Genomic DNA, 10,027 nt, shown 5'->3' with positions numbered 1-10,027 from the left:
AAATAATTTATTTTGTGTTTTTACGCAGTTATATACGTCTTAAACTTATAACCTCTAAATATATATATATTTTTTTTAAACAAAATTCTATATTATGCTATCTGTTACATTACTGAACAACAAGCTAAATTGATAAAATAGTACAAAACAGACCAGGCGCATAGCTAGAAATTTCTAAGGGGGGTGTTATTCAAAATGAATTGAAAAAATTATAAACACAAAATTGATAGCTTTACGTAGGTATACGATAGTTCATCATGATAATCAAATAATCAATAATTAAGAAGTTTTAAACGTTTTCTTACACGCTGCATAAAAAGATATATTAAATCGTGCATGAAACAAGTAATGGATAAAACGTAACAGAACGGTCTAAAATAGTAATTAATGCCGGATCCCGGCTTTAGTGCTTTACATTATTGTTGTCGTAATATAAACTAATATACTTCATTTTGATAAATAAGTGTAAATCACGATTTAAGATAATTCGTGCTTATGATGCATCTTTATCTTGATAAAAAAATATTAAATATACCACGGCTGAGGGGGGGTGTTATTACACCTGTAACATCCCCCCCCCTGGCTACGCACCTGAAACAGACAGAAGAGACTGAGGGAAGAGGCCTCGCATCGGAGGTACTTAAACAAATATATTATTAATCACATTTGATTTCGAAAAAGTAAGAAATACATACAAGATACAACACACAATTTTAAGATTAATATATAAAAAAAGCCAACGAAATGCCCTAGATAATAAATAATAATATTACCTTTAATTTTTATAAGAGATCAACTCACTTGTAATATGGAAACATCACATGCGGGTGTGGTTAGGTATAGGTATAGGTGTATTGCTTATAAATTAAAATTTTTAAAATGTACAGTGTACACTATAATAAAAAAGTGTAATGTATTTAGTTGGTCCAGGGTTTTTTTTTCCGATTACCAGATTTTTAGTTATAGGCGTTATAGGCGTTATAGCACATATTGCCCACCTAAGAATTTATTCAAAATTACACCATGAATTTTAGTATATCTACATATTATTATTGAATCACCGAACAAAACTCCGGCGAAAAAAAGTCCGACGAACAAAAGTCCGGTTACTAAAGTCCCACGAAAAAAAGTCCGATGTTATAAAAGTCCCGCGAAAAAAAGTCCGGCTTAAAGATACCCAATAAATCGAAAACCATGTAGTTATATTTTTATATTACTATTTTTATTATCTTTTTAATTAATTAAGTACCAAATGATTATAAATAAATTACAATGTCTTTTATATTCATACAAATAAATCCTTTTTTTATTTTTAGTGCATATTTATAAGTTTATGGGTCATATATAAGCGCAGAACTGTACTAGAGCAGCTGTACCAAGCTTCAACCAAGTTTGTAGACAATTTTATTGGCTAATGGTTTTGACAATTCTTATATAATGAGTAAAATAAATGAAAGTGATATTTCCAGTACTGAAGATTTTGCTAGGAATACTTTGCCCGATTTAATTTCAGAAAGTCAATATGAAGAATATTATATGGAATCTTCAAAAAAATATTTCCAAGTTCAAATTTCTCGATGGCCATAAAAAACAGCTGACTATGGTAATAGAGTATTATAAAAATCTTTATACTTTATAATCTGGTGTACATAATTTTCGATAATGGTTTACCCCTCGTAAATAAATAAACCGGACCTTTTTTCGTCGGACTTTTGTTCGTCGGACTTTCTGTCGCCGGACTTTTAGGTAGAATCCCATTATTATTATTTAAACCAAACACAGTTCTTATTTTTCAAATTAACAGGACGCTTAGACACATATTTGTTGTCTCCGTCTTACAAGATAACACATTTACGTTTAGCAGATCACGTTTAACTAAGTTAGTTAAAAATTAGAGTTAATCGGACTATTATGAAACTTGAGGGTAAGAACATTATCTGTGTTTGCATGTGGGTTTTTTACGATAAATTGGTTTTTAAGTCAGTTTTGAATATTTTAATTAACATTTTTTTATGTACGCATAAATTACAAAAAAATTGATCTATCGTATAAGATTCCCGGACGAAAAGTCCGGGGACAAAAAGCCCGGTATGGAAATAGTTGGACAAAAAGTCCGGATTCATTTTTTGATTGCCAGACAAAAAGTGCGAACACATTTTTAATGTCGGACAAAAAGTCCGAAAATACAAAATTGTCTATTCAATTTTCATTTATAATTATACTGTACCGTCTGTACCTTATATTACATAATATTACTAGCTGAACCCGTGCACTTCGTAGCCCGTTAAAAATCCTACCTCTTGAATGTATCAAGCTGTTAATTAAATTCGTTGCTTGTGATCATGCTAGCAGTATTTTTTTTATACATATAGATAGATAATGGTTAAAATATACTAAGTAATAAACTTACACTGATAATCAATTTAGTTTATCATTATGTAAATTTATTCGTTTAATCAAGAAAAGTCCGACAATTCAAATATTCAATAGAATGATATTTAAGTCTGTCACTTTTTAACTTAGCCTATCTTATGCCCATAGGTATAATATATTATCTCTTTACCAAATTTCGTCGCAATTGGTTTATCCGTTTAGGAATGCATAAAGAACAGACAGAAATCCATTTTGATATATTATATAGACGATACTAATAAGTACGTAATTATAGTTTATAATCATTGCATTTTTTTTTTTTTAAGAGGACGTGATACCCGCATGTGTTGTCTCCGTCTTACAAATGCGTAACATGGTACATTTTTCGCTCAGGAGAACACGTGTAGCTCCGTTAACTTAAAAATTAGAGTGAACTGACCTCTTATAAAATTTAAAGTGAGTTATGAGTATTTTAAAATTGTAAATTTTTTGTGCATCTTAAAATAACTCATAACTTCCTTTAAAATTTAAATATAATAAAAAGCATATGAGGTTGACTAGATAACAATCATACCTTTAAATTTTATGAGAGGTAAATTCACTCTAATTTTTAAGCAAACGGAGCTACATGTGTTCTGCTGAACGTACAATTTACTATATAATGCACTTGTAAGACAGAGACAACACATGCGGGTATCACGTCCTCTTAATAAACTATTTTAAATATTGTTTTATCTTAAAAATCATAATCCAGTGGATTTCTGTTGTATTTCTGTTAGGTATAAGAAATAATAATAATAATAATAATATATAAAAAAAATATATATAATATATATATATATAAAATATTATAATTACACAATTATGACAAATTAAACAATTTTGTATTTTCAGACTTTTTGTCCGGCAATCAAAATATAAATCCGGACTTTTTGTCCAACTATTTCAATACCAGTCTTTTTGACCGATTACCATCGTATTAACCCACATGCAAACAAAAATAATGTTCTTACCATTAAGTTTCATAATAGGTCAATTTTCTCTAATTTTTAAACTAACAGAGCTAAATGTAATCTGCCAAGTGTAAATTCGGTATGTAGACACTTGGTAGACCCCTTAAATACTGTTTTGGGCTAAAAAATTATCATATAATATAATTTTTGCTGAAATATGGTTCTGATGAATCGTTGGATATTTTACAAAAATTGAAACGATTTTAGGTTTCAATTATTATGTGTAATGTGTATATTAATGAATTAATTTATCTTTTGAATACCAAATACGATTCGTCTGGGCAATTATTGAAATAAAATACAAAAATACAATAGTATTACCCATTAGATGTAACAATGCAACATTGAGGATAAAGCAAAATAATTGGTTAGTTATTTAAAAAATAAATGAGGTATTAATTTCCCAGTAATCGAATGTTTGACAAAATAAAAAAGGTTCTTCGTATTGTACAAAGGTATTTAAAGATAAGGTTTCGGCCCGTAATTGCGGCGGCGGCGGCGTGGTACCTTTTATCATTAGTCGTAGTCGTATGCTTTCATTGTCAACCTGTCACGTGTTTAAACTGTAGAGCATACTGCATATTATTGAGGGCCGAACCAAAGAGTACTCTATATGGGTTGACAGTAATCTGTAGACGTCTAAATATCTAATAATAATTGGAAATAGACCAGCCGTAAAAATAAATACCAATGGCTAATATATTTAGCCATATAAATAATATCTTTGTTTTCAATATTATAAATTTACTCTGATTTAAAATTGAAAAAAGCCCAAATACCTAACAATAATAATATAATGAATTTTATTATTGTAATATAAAACTATAGTCTGTTATAACTTATAACACAATGGGTATACGCGGATTATGAACGTATTATTATTAACGTATTATAGTACATAGCCGTACTGTACTATTTTTTTTTAAAAACTTTTTATTGTGTCAAATACATCTGTAAATGTACAATAAGTATAGTAGTGTATTATAAATATATATTTAGTATCCTATACACGAATGGCTGACATTTCCCTCGGCTATTTTCGGAGTAGTAGTACATTTTCCCCCCGTAAATTTTTTGATGCGGACATTTTCCCTCCATGTTAAAAACTATTCAAAATATGTATTATAATATTATCACAATATTTTACAAATATTAAAAAATTTTCCCACCCATATTCAAAATGTATGTATTTAAAATAAGTATTATAATAATCACAATATATTTTGCAAAAATCTATCGCAATTATTAATTACACATTAAGAAAAAATAAAATATGGCTTAAAAAGTTAAAAATATGTGTCTTAGTGTTTATGGATATAAGTAAGGAATTGGACATTAAAGAGTCTTTAACAAAATGTTTCATATTTATGTTTCAATTTCTAGTTATTTTTTTATTATTTATTTTTTACTATTAGATATTATATTTTAAGCCTTGTTATTTTTAATATTATTATTACTTATAAATATTTGTATAATTACTACTGCTACTATTATTATGTATTTGATAATTATATTTACTGAAATTACAAATTAATTAATAATGTAAAAATGTAAAAATAATAATTACATATATTTTATTATATTAATTATTTATATACTAATTATATAGGTATTTTAAAATAAAAATATGTGAGGAAATGTCTGCATCAAAAAATTTATGGAGGAGAGAAATGCTCTACTATGTCTAAAATGCCCGGAGGCGAATTGTCCACTTACCCTCATACACATGTTAATAATAAGTTCGTACCTATTATGTATTTCAGTACTTAACGTAAATCATAATATTGGTCTTGTTTTGATTGTAAGATTCACAAATAGTTAGGAACCTTTTTTTAAATGGCATCATAACCATACACCATAGAAATTTCCTTATAGGTCTATGATCACAACATGCCCAACTGAGATGTGAACCATAATAGAATTACTATCAGCAATCAGCATCCACCAGTCAGTAGTCAGGTATTAGCTATTTTCTACGTTCCACATTTCACGCGACTATGGACATAATTATATGTATCTTAGAGAGATAAGACTGTCCTTTCTGGGAATCCCCAAGAATTAGAAAAAAAAAGTTGACATTAGTTCAATTTACTTAGATAGTTTATATTATAATTTATTGATTTTAATAGTTCACCGTCCACCGATGGGCAAGTTCAGTTTTTATTTACAAATTTAGTATGTAAAACTGTGGAGTGTGGACGTCCTGGCATCATGTTAACTAGGTACATAGTCTACATAGGCAATGATGACAACAGTATTGCATTGATACCTGTATTATGATAAATTATATAGAGTTCGATTTTCTGCACAAGGGATTTAAATTTAAATTTAAATTACCTATGATATATTTTTTTTATACATTTTACTATTTTAGGTAAAAGAAAATAATATTGAAAAAATCAGGAATAAATCATAAACATTATAAATTAAACTAAAAATATGTATTATATTTAATTGAATAGCATTTATTACTTAATATGTTGCTTAATTAGATTTGATCTCATATATTTTTGAATAATTATATTACTTACATAATTATAGAAACTAATTAGTGAGATTGAGATAGCATAAAGAAATTCCATCAATAACATTTCAGTTTTATGTAAAAAATATAGCGGTGGTATAGTGAAGTGCCATTTTTATCATGGCAAATCAAAATGTTTACTTTATGGTTGACTTATGAGGAATGAAAAAATATCTCCACAGAGAAGTCCTTTCATTTATTCATTATAATATATCATATTAATTATTACTCTATTTTATTAATCAAGCAATATTTTCTATCTATATTTTAAGTACATTGTACAATTTTACCAGGTATATCTGACAAATAGAAAAAATTATTAATAATATTTAAAATAAAGACATTATATTTTAAGTTAAACATATTTAGTGTACATGTTAAGTCTAGAAATCTATAAATAAAAAATAAATTACAGTAAAAAAGATATCTTAACTATCATAATTTAAGTATAGTATGTCATATTATATTATTATACAACCCACAATTGTATATTAAACACTTCTCATTTAAATAATTATAATATTATTAAATTTACAAATTTGCAATTAAAAATTGCATCTAATGTTTCATAATTTTACTGATGAAAGACCGTGTTATTTGTAAAAAAAATAGCTTTATAAGTGTAAGTATAACCAAACTTCATCAGGGAGAAAATTAACAATTATAAAATTTGGAATTTTAATGGCTTAATCCCGTAATTAGTGTATAATATAAAGATAAAATTATAGTTACTAAAATCTATTTAAGTATGTAAAACATCAAATTATTAAGTCAATAGTGTTAGTGTATATTAAGGTATTTAATAAAACATATATAAGCATATTAAAATATAAATGTTGAGATTATTAACAATTAAATAACATTTATAAAAGAACTGAAAAGTCACAAACATTAATGATTCAACTAAAAAATGCACATGTAATATGAAGATTTTATGGAATAATACTGAAAATGTTAGTTTCTGTTTCAACAAATTCTATGGACTTTAAGTATATTTCAAAATATCAGTAAACATCAATGTTTTGTCAATTTGTAGTTTTATGAACATTTGATTTTCAATAATTAACAATGTATATTCCAAGTATTTATTGATTGATATTCTAAGGATACTCAAAATGTCTAGAAAATGGATCAAACTTAGTTTTATAGAATTTGATTCAACAATTTCCCATGGTAAGGGTTATGTGTATGTCTTCTTGTAATTGATCACCAATAACACAATTCTTGTTCAGTTAAGTCAGGATATTATCTTGTATGTACGATATGAGTTTACACAGTTCGTTTGAAGTAACATTCAAATCCAATTTCTATAACAAAAACTAATAAGTAACTTATAAATGGTTTTCTCCACAAATTAAAAATATATTCAAAGTTACCAATAATATATCATTGAATTTTTGTTTACTTTAGTTTAAAATAATGAAGTCCATTTCTTGATTGTTGGTTAACAGGTTATTAAGTGATTGTGAGTTTCTTACAGTTTTATCACTGTTAACATTTGAAATCATTTCTAGATAGTCATACCCATAAAATTCTGCTAAAAACAATCAATGTGTTAATAGATAAATTTTATTTTTATATGTTTAATTCTTACTGCTGAAATATGGTTAACCCTGTGCAGATTCTATATTTGTTGGTTGTAACAGATTTTTCCAAACAAGGATATGCAATAGTTGTGCAGATTTAAAATTGAATCACTGGAAAAGGTCTATTTTTGGTGGTCTGGAATTGTTTGCTTAAATGTCTTCTCTCAACTTGTCTTTTAGCATATGGCGTTGAGTGTTGCTGTTACTGTAAAAAAATATATATAATATTTAACGGATATTAGTAACATAGGTATTTTTTTATTTATGTACAATTATCATATAGTAATTTTTGTTTTTTTGATTTTTTTTTTGTATTATTTGAAAGGTAATATTAAAGTTTGATATGGCCAATATGGATTATTAAAATAAATCAGTGAAGGTCAATATTCAAAGTAAATCATAATTGAAAGACAAAACATGAAACTTATAATACTTACTTATCTATATAAAAAATAGGTATTCAATTTTAAATTGAATCAATTGGTGAAATAAGAATTCAATCATAAGAATATTCAGTTACCTAAATACATTTGTTGTAGTTCATAGCTTAACTTTGAAACTAAGTTTGGAGTTATGCAAAAGCAATCAGTGTCTTATTTTGTCTTTCACTGTAACATAAAAATGTTTAATCCTAAATGGAAATCTTAAGTTAAATTAAATTTACCTTCAAATTATTGGTCAGGTCTACAAAATTTTATTACAAGTTGTGTAATTTTGAGGTTTATGCTCTATTATTGCGTTCAAAGTGATTAATGCACATTGCCTAAAATTGCATTGAATCATAATTAAAATTCAAACAGTTTTGACATCAGCTCAATGCTAATACCATTATATTTTGACTGAAAATAAACAACCCATTTATCTCTTATAATAGTATACCAATGTCTTTTCTAAATAACATATAGTAAACGCTTGTAATTTTGATGTTTTTAATTGGACATCAATTCTACGATAATCATTTTCATTCTTCACATAAACTATTTTGTGTGTCGATTGTAGGCAAAACGTTCTTTGTCCTAAAATAAAAATAATAAAAATAATGTAAGCATACTATATTGTATATAATATTTAAAACAATAACTGTAGTAACATTTGTAGTGATCCCTCACTAAAGCCTATAATTTGAGTTCAACGACAATCAGGTTTTCAAAGGAGAAGGTTGCAGAGTTTATAAATGACACAACGTTAAAAATTATTATTACTTGTTCTTAAGTTAAAATAAAATGATATGAATTTGAGGACAGAACAATAAGTATACGCCTGAGAAGTTAGTAATCTATTCACTAAAAAAACTGGGAGGGACTTAGTCTGGCGGCTATCGGAGGGGCATCATTTGGGGGGGGGGTCAAGTTGTGCGGTTGCACCCCTTACTTTTAGAATGTTACAATTGGCCTGCGCCTTGCTGAAGCCTAAAATAATGCATGGGCCACGAATACACAATTATTTATATGATTAGAATCAAATTGCAATAACCAGTCTATAATGTATGGAAATAATTGAATGCAGGATAATATACATATAGGTATGTATATCTATTTTTATATGGCTTGGTGAAATTTCAAAATGGCCTGCTTGAAACTTCGCACACTAGGAAAAAAAACCTGAAATGACTCTCCTGCGGCTATGTGGAGTGTGTGGACTCTACAACTAGGTAAGTTCTACATATGTGGAAGATTTGACTAATTCTAATTCTGTTATGGATGGAGTCCTGTACTTAAGCAGAATCTTGGTGGCTAAAGTATTACACATAAGAGACTAGGAGGTAGATCAAAAGGTACTGATGTGGTTGTTGTTATTGTATAATATAATTGAAAGTCGTTTCTATTCGTAGCTTTTTATTAGTAATCAAATGTTTCTACAAATTTGTAATAAATCCAAAGTGGCAATAAAATTAAGTTGTTTTTACGAGTCTGAAGATGAGCATTGGGTATTTGTCACTAATGGATATTATTTGTATATTCGCTACATTGAAATCATATAATATTTAAAATGGTAAATTGACTCCGTCGGTTTAGGTAACACATTCATTTTTTTTGTAGTAGTAGTGATGCAGATTTAACAAGTAGGTATATTACAGTTCTCGACTAAAATTTCTCATCAAAGATTTTCTTTTGACAATTCCGGTTGTTTTTGTGTTGAATTTGGAAAAATTGAATTTTTTACGATCTTCAAATTGTTTTATGACCTCCAATAAATGTACCAAACTTCAAGTCCATTTTTCAAAATTTCACCATTTGATTGAGTATCCTGTCATAACTTTTGAGTATAATTTATATTCATCAAATAACTTAACTAATGAAAATATAATTAACAATTAACACAATACGACAATACTGTAGGTACTCAAATTTAATAGATATACTTTTTACTTTTTATTAGACTATCACTCTGTTTTGAAAAGTTAAAGATAGAAAAATAATTTTTAGTGTTTATGATAGTAATCTTTTAATGTGTTGGAATATAGATAGTAGATACAAACTTAGATCAGCAATAATTTATCTTAAATTTTAAGTGATTTAAATTAAAACGGT

At 27.1% G+C, this 10,027-nt stretch overlaps 1 long non-coding RNA gene across 6 annotated transcripts; it reads right to left on the bottom strand.

The window, feature by feature from the left end:
• Positions 1–6,283: 6,283 nt before the first annotated feature.
• On the bottom strand, positions 6,284–10,027 carry LOC149058409 (uncharacterized). Of its 6 annotated transcripts, none has more exons than XR_016190505.1 (7): positions 9,866–10,021; positions 8,323–8,512; positions 8,161–8,259; positions 7,934–8,104; positions 7,505–7,701; positions 7,287–7,444; positions 6,296–7,217 (listed from the first exon to the last, which is right to left on the bottom strand). It is a non-coding gene; the product is annotated as an uncharacterized LOC149058409 (long non-coding RNA). The 6 variants fall into 6 exon arrangements; XR_016190503.1 differs by having other exon boundaries at positions 6,298–7,217; positions 9,572–10,022; XR_016190504.1 differs by having other exon boundaries at positions 6,284–7,217; positions 7,287–7,447; positions 8,323–10,027.

The sequence above is a fragment of the Diuraphis noxia genome, unplaced genomic scaffold (assembly GCF_037042655.1).
Source record: "Diuraphis noxia isolate RWA-SAM2 unplaced genomic scaffold, SU_Dnox_SAM2 contig0002, whole genome shotgun sequence".
NCBI classification, from domain to species: Eukaryota; Metazoa; Arthropoda; class Insecta; order Hemiptera; family Aphididae; genus Diuraphis; species Diuraphis noxia.
This window is presented reverse-complemented; position numbering and strand designations above follow the sequence as displayed.